This window comes from Vicugna pacos, chromosome 3 (assembly GCF_048564905.1).
Source record: "Vicugna pacos chromosome 3, VicPac4, whole genome shotgun sequence".
Classification (NCBI taxonomy): domain Eukaryota; kingdom Metazoa; phylum Chordata; class Mammalia; order Artiodactyla; family Camelidae; genus Vicugna; species Vicugna pacos.
The window spans coordinates 25,715,994-25,736,292 of NC_132989.1; the positions used below are offsets into that span (position 1 = coordinate 25,715,994).

The following is a 20,299-nucleotide window of genomic DNA, read 5'->3' on the forward strand; positions in this document are numbered from 1 at the left end:
AAAGACATTTTGATTAAGTGTGGCCTTTTCTTCACTGGTAATTAACCACAATCCCTGTCTCCAAAAAGCTCTGTGGTCATGCTCTTTTGCAGCTGGACTTAGAGTGTAGAATTCATACTTTTTATGGATCACTGACATCTGGCTTCCTTCAGACTGGCTGATGCATCTGTAAGAGAAGCCTGATAAAAATAGCAACCAAGGGATCAAGAGGGAGTTTAATAATCAGTCCTCCTCTCAAATACAGTTTTGTTTCCCCTGGAACCCCTTTCTCAATGACATCAAATGTCAATGTATGCATTTATGGAAAATGAAAAACACAGTATATTAATTGAGGTATTACATGAGTTTGATCACTTGTTATCTCAATAATATATGCAAATAAAAAAGTATTTGCATTTGAAGTTCATTTTTAAGAAAAATATTAAAGTAAGGGCAATCAAATGCTAACTGTATTTTAGAGAGAATCACTTGGCTCATTATTGGCAGTAAAACTATGTCAAGATCCCAGAGTCCAGCAGAGCAACATATCTGACTCATGCGTGTAAGCTTTGGCCACAGCTACTGTGGACCAAATGACTTTATCTTTCTGACATAGCATGCTCTGTGGATTCTTCCCAATCCATGTGAAATGCATCGCTAAAGTCTGACTACTTATAATGTCAAGATTAAATGGCAAGGATACAATGGTTAAATATTTTCAAAGGTGTATAAATGTTTAAATGGGGGAAATAGGGAGAGAGTGGTAAAGAGGTACAAACTTTCAGTTATAAGATGAATAAGGTCTGAAGATCTAATGTAAAATACGGTAACTACAGTTGATAACACTGCATTATATGATTGAAATCTGCTAAGACAGTAGAACTTAAATGTTCTAACCAAAACACCCATATATATATGGTTATGGATGTGTTAATTAACAAGATGATGGGATTCTTTTCATGGTGTATACACATATCAAATCACTACAGGATACACTTTAAATATTTTACAATTTGTTTGTCAGTTTATACCTTAACAAAGCCAAAAAAGTAAAACCAATGTTTAAAAGCACTATTAGAATAGAAGACAGAATAAGAAGCCCCAGTGAGGTTGAAAGGCCTCCATCAGTATCTGAATCAATTCATGTGGCTGCTGTGAAATCCCTTATGCTGGGAGCAATCTCACTGAGTAGCATGTCCCACTATATGCTTGCATACAAAGGTGACTTGAGGCCCATAACGTTTCATCAATGCCAGATTCTGTAAGGAAAGGAACAGAACTGACAATTCTGTGAGCATCCAAATCTATCTCAAAGTCAAGGTATTAAAGGATGGGAAAGACAGACTTGCTTATTTCCTAAAACTTCTGGGTGTCTGCTTTCAAGGTCATTCAGAAAAATGCATGTCAAGCGGTGAAGACAAATACTAGCCATACACATACATTTTTTTCTTTGATAAAACATAATTGTTATAGAAACATCAAGATTTATATGATGCTCTATTCTTGTGCAGAAATTGTTTGCCCTAAGGTTTAGTCTTTGTGATTCATCAACTTCAGTTTCTCTACCTAAAAATGAGAATGTTAACATCTTGCTTTTTTTGTTTGTCTAATGAGGGGAATTAACAAATGATTCTTTAACATCCTTTAAGTTTTTAGGCTACAGCGTCTGTGACATTCATATGGACTCAGTTTAGATTGGGTACTTATGTGTTCCCTGTGAAATGTTTCTCTGCTCTGACTTGGTTCTGTATTTTTTATATTTCCTTTGAATTAGTCTCTCCATGGTTTATTGCTATATAATAGTTGTGTACTCTTGACCTTGGAGTCTGACTTATCTCCCTCTTGAACAGATCTCTAATGGAAAAGTGATATGGAATCAAGCTCAAGGTCTGTCTCCTTCTAGGACAGTTACTGTTTCATCCCTGACACATTGCTCAGATGCTCTTGAGCGGAAAGGGACTTTTCTCAGGTTGAGATGTGATGGCAAGTTCAGAGAGGTAGCCCTGTGAGGAGAGAAGCCTCAGCATAGGACAGGCTGAGTAATTTCATGAGAAAGAGTTTAAGTCTTCTGTGGGAATAATTCCCACCTGAGAGTGTGTACTCAGATGACAGATCTTGAAACTGAGTTCATGTCTTCTGAAACAAGGCCCTTTGGGGACACAAAGGAAGTGACTGCTTAGCTTTCAACTCAGTCACCTCCTTGTCTTCTGAAAAACATAATAATAAATACCTGTGCCCACTTTGTGACTCCTTCTCTCTCCTGTAAAGATCTCTCCTGGACTCCCAATCTACAGTCTGCACTGGCATCAACAAGCAGCCTCTCTCCCTGGAATGATGGCATTGTTGACAGAAATGGGTTCAGAAGGAACTCATAAACTTGAATCTTGAGAATCTTTTCTCCAGCAATCTTTTACCAATCTGCACTTCAGAAAAGTGGATAGTAGTTCAGACACTCTTCCTAAAAGAGCACAGAGCTCTCTATTAGGATTTATCACCCACAACTGCCTTTTCAGGGAGTTGCCCATCATTATTCCTTTTACTTTTCTGAAGATGAAGAAGCTGCTCCACTGAATAGTTCAGCAGATTCTCCCAAGAAGTATGACTCAGGCCTAGGCAGGATTAGAGTATGAGGTCTAACCCCCAAGTCTCTTCTTTATACCAGATCAGGGCCCCAAAAGGAGCTAAAAGCAAAAGGGTTCAAGGATGTCAAAAGAAAAAATAAGCAGAAAACTAAATAGAGCCCAAATTTTTAGAAATCACAAGACTAAACGACACTACATTTTTTAAAAAAAAATCTCAAAACACTATGTATAATTTAAAAGCCTTCCTCTGTGATTACTTTGCTTAATTTTTACAAATGACTTAAGTGAAATAGTGAGTATTCTTGATGCATGGAGACATGACCAATAACAAAAAAGACAGTTGGGAACATGGAAAATAGTTCAAAACAAATCCCCACGTACTTACTCTCTAGAATAGACGGTTTCTTACTGAAATGCATACCATTCTAATATTATTTGAATACCTTGAGTTGGGGTAGACTAGAAAAAGAGATTAGAAAATATGAGTAGGGACAATTGGAGAATCAAAAAAGTTAGAGATGCTCAAGTGTGTAGAGAATTAGGGGCTCTCTATTCTACAGTGGAAGCATCTTGAACTGGGGACCCACTCCAAAAGTCAAGGTGAGTTAGAGATGGGGTTTCCAGCTCAAGCTCAAATTAACGGCAGCTATTATTCTCTCTAGCCTGCCATCTTAAAACCCTGACAAACTTGTCCAAAGTCACAACGCTGGCAAAAGATAGAGCCAGGATTCCTACTCTGGACCTTCCTACTTCAAAGCCTGTCTCTTAGCCCCACTTGTCTCAGGATCTTCATCTGAGTAAGGACAATTATAGTATCTACCTCATACAGTTTAAGTAAGAATTACACAGATTATATATGTGAAGTATATTAACTTCTTACTATAGTTCCTGGCATATCAGAGGTGCTTATAAGTGTCGCCAACTGCAACTAATAGTATTAGTATTAATGTCTACATTATGCCACAATGGGAAAGAACAACACATTAGAAATGAACATACATATAAATTACACTGTTCTTCTATCCATATAAAAATTCAGGTTTGATCTTAAGAAACAAAGGCTGAATTTCCTCAGGAAGGCTGTTTCAGTGGCCATCAGTAAGTGGCAATGAGTCTAGGGCAGCTCCCTGCCACAATGTGCCCTTAGTAGTTGCTCAGGCTCCATGGGGGCAAGAAAGAAAGCACAATCCCAGTACAGAATAGCACTGAATGTAGAAACAAGAGGTGTGTGGCCACGCCTGCACGTTGCTCCAGGTCTGTCACAGTGAAGGAGGTTCAGTGGGGGCAACATACCTGAAGCAAAGGCAGCAGTATCCAAGGTGGCCACCTCTATGGCAGAGTCCTTGAAGAACTGGGTACACCAACAGGCAGGAGAGGACAGAATAAAACCAACATCGACTGAGTGTGTTCCACATGCATGTTACCTCATTTAATCCTCCCATGGACCCTATGGCACACAAAAAGTTATCCCCGTCGCACTGGCAGACACACAGAGAACATTACTGATGTGCAGAGAAGTTAAGGGACATGCTCAATTTGGCACAAATGGCAATAAAACAGGCTTTGGCCTGTTTTCAGCTACATCATGACCTCCACACTCTCGACCTCCCTCTGCTTAAATCCACATTTCAGCTCTGCAGCCAATCCTCCACCCTAGGGATATAGATGCTAAGTAACTAAATCGACACCTTTCCGTTTGTAAAAGAATAGTGCAGGTTATCCAACCTGTCTTAATCTCAGTGCTAAAACAATGATTTCTAATAAGATTTCATAATTTCTCGTAAGATTCCAGTCATGACATTCTTTTTCATCTCAACCTTTTTGTTTGCTCTGCCCCTGGGGCACCTGCAGGCCCCTGGGAGAGTATTCAGCATCTCTGCCTTGTTGTCCCACAGGTTGGGGAACAGCACCTTCAAAAACATGCAGCGCCGGCACACCACACTGAGGGAAAAGGGCCGCAGGCAGGCCATCCGCGGTCCCGCCTACATGTTTAACGAGAAGGGAACGAGTCTGACGCCGGAGGAGGAGCGCTTCCTGGACTCGGCCGAGTATGGCAACATCCCAGTGGTCAGGAAAATGCTGGAGGAGTCCAAGACCCTCAACTTCAACTGCGTAGACTACATGGGGCAGAATGCACTGCAGCTGGCTGTGGGCAACGAGCACCTGGAGGTCACAGAGCTGCTGCTCAAGAAGGAGAACCTGGCGCGGGTAGGGGACGCGCTGTTGTTGGCCATAAGTAAGGGCTATGTGCGCATCGTGGAAGCCATCCTCAACCACCCAGCCTTCGCGCAGGGCCAGCGCCTGACGCTCAGCCCGCTGGAGCAGGAGCTGCGCGACGACGACTTCTATGCCTACGACGAGGACGGCACGCGCTTCTCCCACGACATCACGCCCATCATCCTGGCGGCCCACTGCCAGGAGTACGAGATCGTGCACATCCTCCTGCTCAAGGGCGCCCGCATCGAGCGGCCCCATGACTACTTCTGCAAGTGCAACGAGTGCACTGAAAAGCAGCGGAAGGACTCCTTCAGCCACTCCCGCTCCCGCATGAACGCCTACAAGGGACTGGCAAGCGCTGCCTACTTGTCCCTGTCCAGTGAAGACCCTGTCCTCACCGCGCTGGAGCTAAGCAACGAGTTAGCCAGACTAGCCAACATTGAGACTGAATTCAAGGTAACTCTCCCACTTACCACCAGCAGGCAGACTGCCCGATGGGCTCTTCCGGGTGTGTCCAATAGCCAAATGGGTTGTCTTCCCGTCTAATGGAGGGTGCAGGACTCACGGTCTTGCCTGTTCAGGCTTACAGGGAGGAAGGGAACCTCCAACCTGTGTCAGAAGTAGGCCTGAAGGAAAAGCAGCCCATTAGATGAAATATTTGAAACCACATAAATGTGGTCAAGACGTGACAAAAACAAATCCATGTGTTTGTCACACGGGCAAGATTATTCTGTGGTTCTGGTGTAATTGCCTCCCCTCTGCCCTGGGCAGCCCAGGGATGTCTGGGATACATGAGGTTGTTTCCGAGTTCCAGTTTTGGACTTCTTGACTGTCTCACCTGTAGAGTTTTCATTTGTCTTGTTCATATCTCTAATGCATCCTGGACTGTGTGGACTGTAGATACGATAGTAAGAGCTTGCTAAATTGAGAAAGGCTTGCGGTTCTATCAAAGGGCTGAGGAGGAGGTACATGAAAATGAAAATAAAACTGTCTCTGTAGTTAGGTTTGTCATCCCAGTAGATGGGCCCAGAGCAACCCCCCTCTGAAAATACCTGGAATTTCCAGGCCAACTCAGGGGATGAAGACCCATCTCTAAAGTCCATTATTCAATAGTGGTTCTGTGCTTTTACTATCAACTGACTCTTACCCTGATAGAGAAGACTGGAACCTAATTCTTTTGACAGTTTAATAAATTGAGACCAATATTTAGTGAGCATTTATTTTGTGCCAAGTAGTAGCTTCCTTACCTACAGGATACTGTTTAATTCCCTCAACAACCATTGGTATGGGTACCATTATTATCCCCATAGTATATTAGAGCACAGAGGTAGAGAGGTACCCTATAGCCAGTAAGTAGTAAAACCACTGTTCTAATCCAGGCACTCAGACCCCAGAGCCAGCTCTTAGCCATCCTGGAAAATTGTAAGTCAGAGGACTTGTTCATGCATTGGGCTTCTCAAAGTTTCATTTGTCTCTATCTGAAAAACACCTTCCACTGCAGAAGGTGTGGCTTGAAGACTAGAAACTACAGCTGGGCTCATAATTTTTCATTCCTGCCATTCAATCAGAGTCTGTGATGTCAGGGAGCATACAAAAAGGTATCACATGTGGGGCTCACAATGGAGCTGGGAAGAGATGTCACCTGCAGGAGAAAAGTTCATTGTCATGTGCAAGAGTTGCCCCTGCATGGGACACAATCAGGTGGACAAGGATGGGTACCAACTCACATCAGAGGACCACCCTGTTCCGGGAGATCTCAAAGTAGGAAACAGAATTGAGCTGGGCTTTATTAAGCAGGAGGAATTGAATTAGTGGGAAGAGAGAGGTAGGCATTCAGGGAAGGCAAGTGAAGGTAAGGTCCAGAACGGCCCACAGCAGGCAAGCCACTGATGAGAAGCTCTATGTGACTACAACAGACATTTCCTGCAGGGGCACACAGGAGGAGAGCTGAAGAGATGAGTGGGCAGGTCTCAGAAGGCCCTGCATGTCAAACTGAGCAATTTGGATGTTACCCTGTAGGAAATGGAGGCCAATGAATATTCGTGATTAGGAGACTAAAATGAAAGCTACGGTTTGGAAATTTACTTGACTGGTAGGTAAGATGACTTAGAAGATATGAAGTGTGAAGCACTGGGGCTACAGAGGGATAATTTAGTTGAACATGCTTGAGGCCACTGAAGCCTCTCTGCAGGAATGGAATCACCCACAGCCAGGCACAGAGGAGCCAGGCCTACAGAAAGCTGCAGGGCACACAAACTATGAACAGATGAAAAATCCTATAATTAAACTAATTTTACTCCATCTGTCCCCTCGTCTTGGACCCATCTACTGAATTGGAGCCTCTTCCATAAATCCTGTAATGTTCATAGCCTCATCTAGAAAAATTGGTGGATGTAGACATAGAGATTAACCAAAGAAGCTTCCAAGGAATGTAGCTATTGCCTCTTATTTCCTTGTTTCTGTACAATAAACTCCACCTACCAGCAATGAAGTCAGTCATGTCCCATGGAAGCTCAGCAGAATTTTGCTTGTTCCCTGGGCTTCAGACTATAACTGCATAAGCCATACAAAAGAAATGGCTAAACCAATTAACTTAGATATTTCTGCCTAAGAAAAAAATAATTCAAGCAAAAAATGTTTTTGGACCAGATTATCTGGATAACTGCACAATTCTCTATTTATGTGGAATCTGCGAGCATGCCAGCCTTATCAAATAAAATGGTGCTAGACTGACATTCGGAAGTATATCTACACCATTTGTTTTCTTTATAAAACCTAAAGTCTGACATATTTTAGTATATATAATATCTAGAACTGGGATTTTGTTGAAAACATCTACTATGATATTTTGATTTAAAAAGTAAATTATGAAAATTATGTACAATTAAGAACATGACTAACATGATGACAAATCTTTTCTACAATGCAAAGAATAAGAGCTAGCATAAATACATTTGCTGGCTATCAACATCCCCCTAGTTACCTTTGTTTGAAATAAATGTCTTTCAGATTGTCGACAAATGGTGCATTATAAATTAACATAAAGCATTTCTTTAGAACTTTATTACTTATTCAACTATCCTTGTATGTGCATTCTTCACATTATAAATCTCAGAGAAGAGAGGAGCTTATTAGCAAGAAGGAAGTCAAACTATAATAAAATAATAAAGAGCAAGTGATGTGTTCTAAAATGCACTCTTCAGGTATCTGTTCTGCTTTAAAGGGACTACACATTGATGACTGTGGCCATGTGTTACGGAGGTGGTCCGATGCTACCACCTGTGTAAAAAAGCTATCAGGTTCCCACTGCAGATGTCATATGTCATCTTCCACATTCTCTAAAACACTCATTCTGGGAGTGACTCTTCCTGACTGGAACATATTATGCATGAAAACCTGGATTCAGTTGCCCAAGCTATTGTTTTTGGAGTTCTTTTAATTTATCACCAGAAGAAAGTTTAGTCATTAGCAAGAAGTACAGCCAATGTCAAGGTCTCCAGTAAATTGTTGCTGGAGTCAGATGTCTGCTAGCAAGCCATTATTTTTAGTGTGGAAATTATGCAACTGGTCAAGGATTTTCTTATGTCTCTCTAATCTTATGGGCTCTAGAAAGACATTAAAACTTGATGTGGCCAGTGAGGCTTTCCTAATGCCATGAATGGTGCCCAGTAATCAAGTAAGCATTCCATAAATACCTGAATAAAGGAAATCCTAAAAAAGGATAATCATTTCGACTAATGAAGTAGGTGATTACTTTTACCTATGATTTAAACTCTTCTAACACCAATGGGTTTAACAAAGGTATTAGATAGACCTGGTGAAATGGGAAAGCTCTACAGGTTACATGGTGGTTGAAGGGATAAAACCATCTCATGTTAAATAACTGAAGACCAATCATAGGCTGCACTGTCTGGTGTCAATGACCACTAAACTCCCAGAGGGCAGAGAGTGTCTTCTTGCTCTTGCCACTGTATATAACATGTGGGATCTGGGAGCACTGCCCACAAATGATATTTTGGTTAACTGATTTATCTACACAGTAGGAGACAAAGAAGGGGAAGATCTGTATGGGATGAACTATTCAGAGGTGTTTCATCCTGATGGAACAGCATCTCTACAGAGGCACCTGGAGTAGCATGGAAAAACAAGGAATTGGTCTCAGTTGAGTAACAGCTTCAGCCACCAAGAACACAACAAGGTCTTTATATTTCTCTTGAGTTAGTCTGCTTGGTTTTCTTCACTGATCATTCTCATGATAAAACTGCTTAGGGCCCCCTTTATTTTGCTGGCACCCTTCCTGCGAAAGTCCTGGGCATTCTGTCTGAGTATGTTGTTTATCTGTGGAACTGCCATTTCAAAAGGATTACAGGTGTTCATCTTGCTCCAACCTAGAGTTATGCTAACAGCAATGTACAACAGGGGTGTGGAGAGGAGAAGGAAGGAAAATATGACAAGAGAATATTGTAGAATGAGGTTCAGGGCTTTGGAAAGATAGAGAAAGCAGGATGGGGATTGAAAGTATTCCTCTTGCTCTCTCACCTTTTGCTTAAATTGACACCCAATGTTCCCAAGTCAAGGAACTGTGGAAGTCCAACAAACACTTTATCTTAGTTATTTAAGATTCAGTCATTCTGAACAATAACAAAGCTACAACTGAGAAGGCTCTTGTTGACAAAACATCAGCATGAAAGCTACAGACTGTGCTTCAGTCACAAGGAATTTATTCTTATAGACTGCAGAGGGGAAGAGCAGGGGGCAAAAAAGCTAAAGCTGCAAGTTCATCTTGCTTAAAGTGTCGATGATTGTTCTGTTTGTAAATGGGTTGTTAACCATGTGTATTATGAAAAATAGATAATGAATTATGTATCAATGTTTGTGTTGCCATTTTAAGACCCATAAAAAACTTAAAATACCACAGATTAAAAATGCAAATAATGATAAATTAGACCACTTTGCCACCTGCTATCATCTCTAGTAAGATCCCATTGTGGAAGGTAAAGATGTTGAGATGACAGTTTGCAATCTGCTTGCAAACTTATCAAAATGGAAGAGGGAAGAGGAGGAGAGCAGGGTGGGAAGGGACTCTGTATTTGGTAGGGAGAACCCAGAGCACATGTGAGCCCTGGAGTCTGGAGCCAGGAAGACTGAGAAAAGGCCCACTCTGGGCCTGGGGCAGTACCAAAAGCTGAATAAGCCTGTTGCCCCCAGCCTTTAGTGGAATCTGTTTTTGCACCTGCTTCTCAAATCCTCTGAACATTTTTAGTATTTTTAAATTTTATAGGCCAACGTCCTGGGAAAACACATTTCCTTGAAGTCTGAAAGCTTAGCTAGTAAGTAGCACAAACAACTGCCTGTTTAATATACAGGAAATGACTTGAAAACTGTTCCCTTTTCCAATGGGAAAATATTTTTAAACCATGAAGGCTACAGGTCTTAAAAACAAGTTGTTGTTGCTTTTTAAGAGAATCAGGCAGAAAAATCCTCAAAGCACTCACTTATATACCATCCGAAACACCCCCAAAGATCTGACTGTGTCACCCAAGCCCTATACTTGAGCATCTGAGGATGCAGAATGTAAGCAGAGAAGAGACAGTTCACAAATGTCAGGTGATGAGCTATGACAGAACGCCCCCCCACTGAGCATGTGCAGGTAAAGGGCAGTCAGAGTACATGTGCTGGTCTCCAGATCTGAGAGCAAGATCCAGGCATTGGCTTATCTCAGGAGAAGGACAGAAGTGATTCTCCCCATGTTAACTTTGTCTTTTTCTATTTTACTACCTAAGTGTCTGGAGGAGCACTTTCACCCGAGCTTTCACTGATGAGTCATCACAGGAAAATGAGCTAATTAATGTGACCTTTAATGACAGTTTTTCATTGGGTCAGAACTAATGCCTAAAGTTAAATGATTTTTCTCTTCTTCTCTTTATGCCAAGAGTATTAGCCTCTAAAATACAGGGAGACAGTGTAAGCTGGGTGACAGGTATTCCAGTGGGATAAAGGAGGCCACTGCACTAGATGAGGACATGGACAGGGGACAGGCTTTGGGTGAGCACCCAGTGCAGCCATGCTTCATTTTCTCAAGGCTATGAAATAGCGAGCACAGAGCTTGGCTCTGGAATCAGACTGACCTGGGTTCCAGTTCACAGCCATCTCCTAGCAACCACACAATCTGGGGCATCTACTGGAAGTTAGTTTTCTTACATGAAAAATGGAGGGTGGGGTGAGGGGAACAGGTGTTAGAAGTGTAACATGTCCAAAATGAAGGCTGGTTTTCCCCACCAAACACTTGCCTTTACCACAATCTCTGATTCACCCCATTGTTAAGAGCTTTCACTGCCTCATTCCATTTAACCTCCACAATGTCCTGCACATGTTAGGTGTTCAGTAAATAAATAAATAAGTGAATTAATGAATTATGACATCCAAGGATGTTAGTGAGGGTTAAATGAGATGAAGAATGTAAAACTCCTTGCAGAGGACCTGACCCATAAGAAGTATACAATTTACCCCAGAGATCTCACTGGGGATCCCTTTTTGGTCCCTAAAGCCCATAGGATTTTCAGCACCACAAGTTTTCCTCCCAATAAACACAACTTAAGTTTCAACACCTCCTCTATTCAGAGGGTCTTCCTGATGTCTGCTAAGCTTTCCTCCCCAACCCCAAAGATCCTTCCAGAACCAGAAAAAGTATAGGCTGTACATGTGAGCTCCATGATTAAAAACAGGTCAAGGGAGTATTTTCCAATTGGGAAAACGCAGACCACTGAAACTAGAGAAGCCTAGCGTGCTGCTAAAATACTGCTGTGAAAAGCAGCTACCCGGGTAGGAGAGACAGAGGCTGCGATGGGGGGAGAGGGAGGAAATGGGCAGGCAGAGCTCCTGCCAAGTACAGACAGATTATTTTTTGAAAAATATCTCTATGAAAAGGATTCATCACTACACACACAAAAACTGGGAAAAAATCATTTCGTATACAAGTGCAACTATCGGTCTGAAACATCAGAGATATGGAGAAAATGGAGGCAGTTCTTAGAGGGGATCAGTCAATGAGTAGTAGCACAAGTTACATCAAAAGTAAATGATGGAAATGTAGGGTTTTTCTCTGAAAAAAGTTACAATTCTATATATAAATCAATCACAATAGGGTAAAACTAATCAAGTATGCTGCACACACCATCAACAGGGAAGCATGTGTTTTACTAGGAGCAAATTCACATGCAGATTAAATGTGGAAGATATATGTCAAGAGTGTGGATGGAAATATGGTCTATAGACGCCCAAAATATCAGAAGTGGAGGGACTCTAGTTAAGCTATCTGAAAATTCAGCATTCATACCACAAATACTTAATTAAGCCTCTAGTATGGGCCAGGTTCTGGGTTGGCTGATGGGATGAAATGATGAAAATGATAAAGTTCCTGCCCTCAGGACCTTATAGTCTAGTGGAGGAGATGGGCATTCTTCATATAATCACAAAAACAGCTTTACAAATCATGTTGTATGCTAAGCAGTAAATGAACAATTTAAAAGAGTTGACTTAGTGGGATAGATGACTGTGTGTGTATGTGCATGTGTTTAAAGATTTCTCAGAGTCGATAATATTTAAATGAAAATGGATGGTATGGAAGAGATAAACAGACAGCAGGGAATGGGAAAGATGGTTCCAGGCACAGAAACTGCACATGAATTAGCCCACTGCAGAGAGGGAACAGAGAGGCCCATGTAGAGAACTGTGAGTAGCTCCCTATTATAGGGAGTAAATAGGAGAGGTGGCAGGCAATAGAGATGCTGAAAAAGAACACCTCAGCCTCGATCTTACCACTTGGAAGCCATGGTAAGAAGTCAGACTTCATTGTAGGATGAATGGGAAGCTATTGGAAGGTTTCAGCAGGTGAGTGAGTGACTCGTATCCACAGTTTGGAAAGATCCAGTTTGCCTGCTGTACAAAATGGACTGGAGGGGACAAGACTGGAAGGAGCTGGACAAGTGCTGTTGGAAGGGCCTCCCAGGAAAGAGGAGAGTGGCAGCAGGACCAGCACATCTCAACCAGCAAGTGACTCGCTGCAGCTGGAGTGAGAGCACAATCAGAGAAGGTGACGGCTCCTGGCTGTTTCCAGGACAGCTTTCTTGTCTGTGAGCTCCCAGGAACTTCTTCCTTCCCTGGACCACTCAGTGCTCCAGCAGTGGAGAGACACAGGGAAGGAAGGAAAACAGAGCCAGCTTTCTTGCTGCTTCTCTAAGGTAGAAGCCCAGTTGAGTAGCAGAAGGACAGGAGACTAAGGAGGATTCTGATATTCCACCCTGAACATTGGAGGAAAAAAGGGTGTGCCCTAGGCTTGGCCAAACTATTTACTGCATAGCACTGTCACCACAGAAGTACTGGAAAGTGGGTTCAGAAGTGGTAACTCCCGAATAGAAAGGTTTCCACTGGATTTTAATCTTTCCACTGCATTTTCCAGATTCTGAGGACATCTTTCTCCCTCTGTCTCCTGAATGAACCAAGTGAAGTTTCCATTAAAGTAGAGTAAAACGCCTAAAATCTCATCTCTGATTTTGCTAACTGGGGCTGGTTTTAACATAAATAAAGGCATAAAAGAGACCTCTCCCTCTTCTTCTTCCAAGACTCTGGATGTTGAGAATGCCAGGCCGGGAAGACCATGGAGGCAGGTGAGGCTTTTCTGGGCACCCAGAACCTCTAGGTGGACAAGTTAGTTTCCTACAGCTGCTGTAACAAAGTACCACAAATGTGGTGACAAAACAACAGAAATTTATTCTCTCAGTGCTGGAGGCCAGAAGTCCAAAATCAAGGTATCAGCAAGGCCATGCTTGCTCTGAAGGCTTCAGGATACAATCGATGCTTCCTTGGCAAGCCTTCGCTTATAGACACATCACTCCACCCTCTGCCTCTGTTGTCACACAGTGATCTACGTGTGTGTTTCTGTGTCTCTTGTCCTCTTCTTATAAGGCCATTCTTTTAAGGAACCGTCATTTCGGATTGAGGGCCCACTCTATTCCAGTAGGACTTCATTTTACCTAATTACATCTGCAAACGCAATTGCAAAAAAGGTACCATTCTAAAGTTCCAGGAAGGATGTGAATTTGGCAAGGACACTATTCAACCCAATACAATGGGGTAGCACTGGGCTGAGATGAACTGGGGAAGGCTGAGACCAGGAATCTAGGCAGATCCACAGAGCAGGGCAAGATAAAAAGGCAAAGGTCAGTTATCCTGGGAAGCCAAAGACAGTCCTAAAACTAAGAAGTCATTCTGGAAGAAAAGGGAGAGACTGTTAGTGCTTTCTAGTGACCAAGACACTAGCCTAGATAGAGCTATTGGAATTCTGTAAAAGTGTGAGTGTGCGTCTGTGTGTGAGAGAAAGAGAGAAAGAGATGTTTGGGGGAGGCCGGGTGGGTAAAAAGTGGGAGGTAGCTGACAAAGGGGATGGAGGAAATTTAGTACTGGGGCACTATTCCTCTCAAATATGAGGAAAACATTTTCAAGGGCTGGGTTTGAGTATAATGAAAATGAAACACATTGATCATAAAACTTTTAGAAAATACAGAAAAGTAGAAGGAACAAAAAGGTCAACATTAATCCCACCATAAGAGGACTTTATATTTTTGTACGTTTCCTCCGAGTGCTCCCCTACCACCCGGTGCACAACCTGAATTAATACTGTGACTTAGCTGATGGAACATTACCATCATATTTTTGTTTCCCTTCATACTTTATCCTCATTCCTATTCTCCTCTATCCCCCAAAAAAGCACCCACTTCCATGTATTTAATGTAATTACACTGAATATCATGGCATTCTCCCATGTGATGCCAACACTTCATAAGCAACAATTCATAGAAAATGTTAGTGTCATGTGTTGAGAGGAAAACTCCCCCACTACCACCTTAGGCTGTGACGGTTAGGCCCTGTGAATTAACTAACAAAAGACAGGTTAATAGGAGAAAAGACAGAGATTACCCATACGCATACAGAAGTGCAGAAAAGAAGGGCCTCCCTGAACCACTAAAGCCGGGCTTATACCAACATAGCAAGGAAAGGGAGGGGAGAAAGGAGCTTCTAATGAAAAAGAGGACATTCAGGAAACACATGGGCTTTTAGGGAGACAAATGCAAGGCGTAAGAGCTTGTGATGTTTGCTCTCGCCCAGGTGCTAGTGGTCAGTCTCTTTTCTAGCTGTAAACCACTCTCCCAACCTCCGCCATAGAGGGGATTTATGACAAGTGTACTTTTGGCAGGCTCTGCTTACGTTAGCGAAAGAAGTTCAGCTGCTCTTTGTCCAGATCTTTTTAACCTAAAACAATCTTCATGCCCTTCTGATGATTTTGAGAGTCCCTACGCATAATCATTACAACTCAATCTCTGAGCCCCACCACAGAACAACTCCTGTCGAACAGTATAGCATGAGGGTGGGCCCCAGGGACTAAGGAAGGACCCTCTGAATAAGGGTGTCCTAGCCCTGTCCAGGGAGAGAGATAGGCCTGTATAGGGGAGGAATTTTCCTCTACCTTCCTGAGTTCATAGCTGCAACCCCTGTAATAAAAAGACAGATTATCAAGAGAAAATTGAACAGAAGTATAGAGTCATGTACACAAGAGAAATACTCAGGGAAAAATAAGGAAGTCTCTGAGGTGGCTTAGAATTCAGATTAAATACCATTTTAATAGGGAAAGCAGGGGTTGAGGGGCATAGGCCTTTTAGGGGAGAGTATATGATTTTTAGGAAATATGAATGGGCACTTAAAAGAACAAATGGTGTTCATGTGTAATTGAAAAATTGTGCTCTACACTGGAATTTGACACAACATTGTAAAATGACTATAACTCAATAAAAAATGTTTGAAAAAAAAAGAAGAAGAAGAACAAATGGAAAGTATGATAGTTTGGGACAAAGCCTGTCTGGGTATGGTATCTCCTCTCCTGTGATAAGAGCCCATCTTCTCTGGTGGAAGAAGCTCCCAGAGAGAGGATTTATGGCAATCAAGATCCTTTTGGAGGATCTGTCTCTGGGCAGATAAGGAGATTCAAAGAAAGCCTCTTTCTGTATGTGTTGTTTCTCAAGTGTCTACAACTCAACATGATCAATATACCAAAGTAGCATATTTTGGGGTAGCATGTCCTGAACTCCTACAGTCATATTCTGGGCTGACATATTATCCTGTCCTTCCAGGGGTAGATACTAGATGATGTGTGGACTTAGATTTGTTTTCCACAGCATCACTTTCAGCCTTTCTCTCCAAAACAGAAGTCACTGTTCCCAGGGGCTGGTGACAATGCATCTAGAAGGAAGAAGGGCATTCTCATATTTTGAGAGGCTCCTTCTCTTACATGCCCACCAGCTGGCAGCCCTGAGTAGAACTAGAAGACAGATCCCTGGCATCCTTGATATTTTAATCCCCTTGCAGGACTGGCTTGGTGAACAGAGGGAGGCCTGTGAGTTCACACCTACCCATTAACCCTGGGCCAGCCCAGACAGTGGGCAGACCAGGAAGAACCAAGGCAGCCTCAAGGCCGGCTGCCCCAGTGGACTTTTCACCATTTTTTTTGTTGGGGTTATATATGAAAGACACTTAGAAGACCCCTGGAAATTGTACATAAGGGTTAAAGAACTAAAGTAGAAGAGTAGGAGGTGGGGGAGCCAAGAAAATGTGAATAAATAACCCAAAGGGCTATTAGGAAAGAAAGGTGAGGGCTGTTTTCTGTACTTCCAAGGATCAGCAAGAGGTAGCTGGAATTAAAATCAATGATAAGACGGGCTAAAATCAGAATTTGTTTTCAAAATGGCTTCAGCAACATGACCCAGATCGGCTTAATTTACTTCCATTGAATTAAACCACAGTGAGGACCAGAACTAAAGCATGATAGTAGTCTGTGGTCCTGCCTTGCTGCTGGATCTGGAACTGGCTGAAGGGTTCCCTGTGAGATTGAGGAACTCAGCCTGAGCAGTCAAGGGTTTGGTTTCTCCTTGAGATTCCCTTTACAGTGAGTGCATACAGGAGTAAGGAACAAATGAGGAAATTACCCATCTTCTCAAATTTTTATCAAAGGAATATATGATGAAAAAAATAATTCAGATAAACCGAACAACACACAGTAAGAAATAAGCTCCCCCTTTCTTAATACTTTCCCTTGCCCTAATCTCAGTTCTCAGGCTCAGCCTTATTAATCATTTATTTTATACCTGGGCATAAACATTTTATTCGTACATAGGCATATATGCACATGCCCGTGTAAATACACATATGTATTTATTTATTTTTTGTCTTAAGTGTATTAAAACATACTCCACATTCAGTTCCCAACTTTTTTTTTTTCACTCTATAATAAAATCTGCAGAGATGTCTTTCCATGTCAGCACCCAGAAGTCCTCTCCTCTCTCCCCAACAGGAACAGAGTGTTCCATAAATGCACTGCAATTTATGTAACATTTCCTTATTGATGGATCTTGAGGTTAGTTGCCGCTTTTGTTTTAATGAACAGTTCTGCACTGAACATCCTTGTACATATAACTTTGTGCACTTCTGTGAGCGTATCTGTAGGCTGACTGCTCAAAATGGTCAAAGAGCACAGATATTTAAAATTGTGTTACAAATTGACAACTGCCCTCCCAAACAGCAATCCAAAATTCTAAGTATCACTAGCAGGGTATGAAAGCTTCTTTTACACACTTCGTTGCCCACAGTGAGTGCTACCAAACTTGTTAATTGCTGGTGGTTTCATAGGTAAGAAATGGGCACTTTGTGCTACTTTAATTTGAATTTTTTATAAGATTACACAACTTTTTGTTTATGGTTCATTTGTATTCCTTTTTCTGTGAATCATTTGTTCCTATCCTTTGTCCACTTTTTCTTAGTTCATTCCTCTTTTAATTTTTGGTTTGTAAGAATTATTTTTATGAAAAAGAAATCAGACCTTTATCTACACAGTATGTGGCAAATATTTTTCAGCTTGTTGTCTTTTTTTATCTCTTACAATATTCTTTTCTGAACAGAAATGTTGTGTAAATTTTATATTGTTTTATCTGTTGATCTTTTGGTGGTGGTCTCTAGGTTTCATGTCATACTTGGAAAGGTATTCCTATTCAAAGATTATTTTTAAAATGCATTTGTCTTTTCCTCTAGTATAGCTACAGTTTCATTTTTGTGTATTCAACTCTTTAATCCATCTGGAATTTATTTTGGTATGAGGAAGAAACTCTCTTAACCTTCTTAACAGTAACACTCCTCTGCCCCTTCCAATAGGTTACCAAGATTTGATTCCATTTGTATAGTTGAAAACTTCTAGCTGGAAAATATCAACCAAGGGAACTTACTGTAATTTAGGAGAATGAAGGTGGCTGTCAGTGGACGTGACTACCCCAGCTGCCCATCAAATCCCAGATACATACATTTAAACCATAAGTTTTCAAAAGAAATAGCCCAAAGCCATGTTCAGTTAATTTTTTTTTTATTTTAAAGGCTTTTTTTTACAGGCTTTGGATTATTTTAGTGTTTGGCTTTTAGGCTGAATAATGCTAAAAAGTCATGGTTCTTTTCTTCCTCCACTAGGCTGCAGGAGAGGAAAAAAAATCTTTTTCCCTCTACGCTCCTAAGTTCCCTGGCTAGATAAAGCCCTGTAAACTAGACTGAGCAAAAGACAGGTAAACAAGAAAAAAACAAATAGGAGTTTATTAAAATGCACATTGTGCAAACAGAGGAAAGAACTCAGAGATGAGTAATTCAAAGGGGTGGTTAGGACTTGGGCTTATAAAACATCTTAACAAAAGAATAAATTTCTAGAGTCATGACAAGACAAAAGAAAAGAACTCAGCTTCTAGCGGCATCAACTGTGGGAAGGTAAATATAGGAGGAAACTATGGTAGATGAGAAGCAGTTTTAACAAGGTTGTTCTGTAGATTCCTCTAGTGCTGTCTCTAGGCTGATAAGGATCCAGAGTTGTCTCTGGTGACTAACTGGTTTTCCTTGGTAGAGAGGGAAGGGGTGACACCCTTTACAAATTTATGTTCTGCTTTTAGCCAAATAGCAGAAGGACAGAGAGTTTTTTTGTATCTGCTTCTTCTCAATTGCCTTTTTATCTCAAAAGAATCCTTATGCCAAAGTGGCATATTTTAGGGTAGCAGATTCTAAGCTGGCAAATACTACTGCAGCTCCTGGATTCCAGGTGGAGTTGCACTTAATACCAATCAAAAAAAGTAACAGAAATGCATTTGATTGCAAAAGGAAAAAAATTTCTATCATTGAGAACTCTCACTTGGCATTGATGAACTAAGTGTCCCTCTCTTTCTTTCTCATTTATGAACTATGTGATCAGTACCTACCAGAAGTGTTATACACTCAAACACAGTGTAGGGATAAGAAGTTCTGCAATAAACACTGAATATCCTGGCATGGGCTTCCTTTCAAAACATGTACTGCCCTAGCGATAGGAGGCTACGTACTTTTCCATCAGCTCTCAATAAGATAGATCAGGTTGTACAGTACCATCTGCACTGGAGGAGCTGAAGTACAGATTCTGGTCACCATAGAGGCAGAATGGTGTAAGATCCAAGAAAACTAAGAAAACTAAAGCTGTATACCTAGTCCTAAAATTACAGTGATGTAGGAATAACTGAGGCTAAAATTTTCTAAATACTATCAATTCTCAAACGGAAGAGGGCTCCCCAGATGCTTGGTAGCATAATTATCTTTCATATCATTATGATCTCTCTATCTCCCATATCTACAGTGTGAAATTAATAATAATGACCTGTGTTTCTGGGCTCCAGAGCAGGTTTGCTAATTACTGATAGATAAGTGCTTTGAAAATTAAGAGGGGCCATACTGAGATGCTAAGTTCCTCTCTCTGTCACACACACACACACGCACACATGCACCTGCACACATCCTGGAAATACAACACACTTTCTGTTTATCAACAATACAATTGCTTGGACATGGGGGCTCAGAACTCATGTTTGCATTTTCGGGAAGAGTACCATGCTTTTTGCATGATGAAGACCAGGGCTTTTTCTGTTGAGTTAATAGCTCTCTCCGGCTTCTCCTACATATTCTTTGAGAACAGAGCCCAAGAAACTTTCTGATGAAAATTTATCTTCCCTGGTGATTACTAATTTTGCTTAAAGTTTATACTCCAAAGAATTTGACCAGTATCTTCCCACAGCACATCAGACACTTGATGTTTAATGTGCTTAAACTTGATGTTTTAACATAAACATGAAGATGAACCCCAGGAAATGTGGCAAAAATGTTTTCATTTGACTGAAAAAACTGGGAGCAAGAGTTTATTTCCCCAAATGGTTTTCCCCCAAAGATTATAAGTGTAGAAACCAGATTTTACACAAAGAGTTGGATTTTTTCTTTATCCAAGGCACATATGTGAGGAGGGTGGTCATGGTGGTAAGATTTTGTAGATTACTTGAGGGAACCAAGTAGTTTGGTCACATTCTGCAGAAGACATGGCATATGTCACAGAGGTGATATGGCATCATAAAGGAAGACCCTCTTGGGCC

At 41.5% G+C, this 20,299-nt stretch overlaps 1 long non-coding RNA gene and 1 pseudogene across 2 annotated transcripts in view; one reads left to right on the forward strand and one right to left on the reverse strand.

The window, feature by feature from the left end:
• Positions 1-20,299, reverse strand: part of LOC116278148 (uncharacterized) — a 564,959-nt gene that overhangs the window by 451,075 nt on the left and 93,585 nt on the right. For both annotated transcript variants that reach the window (XR_012068283.1, XR_004187521.2), the window contains one exon: positions 5,252-5,404. This is a non-coding gene — a long non-coding RNA (uncharacterized lncRNA). The remainder of the gene's footprint in view (positions 1-5,251; positions 5,405-20,299) is intronic.
• LOC140690234 (short transient receptor potential channel 7 pseudogene) lies at positions 4,356-5,234 on the forward strand (annotated as a pseudogene).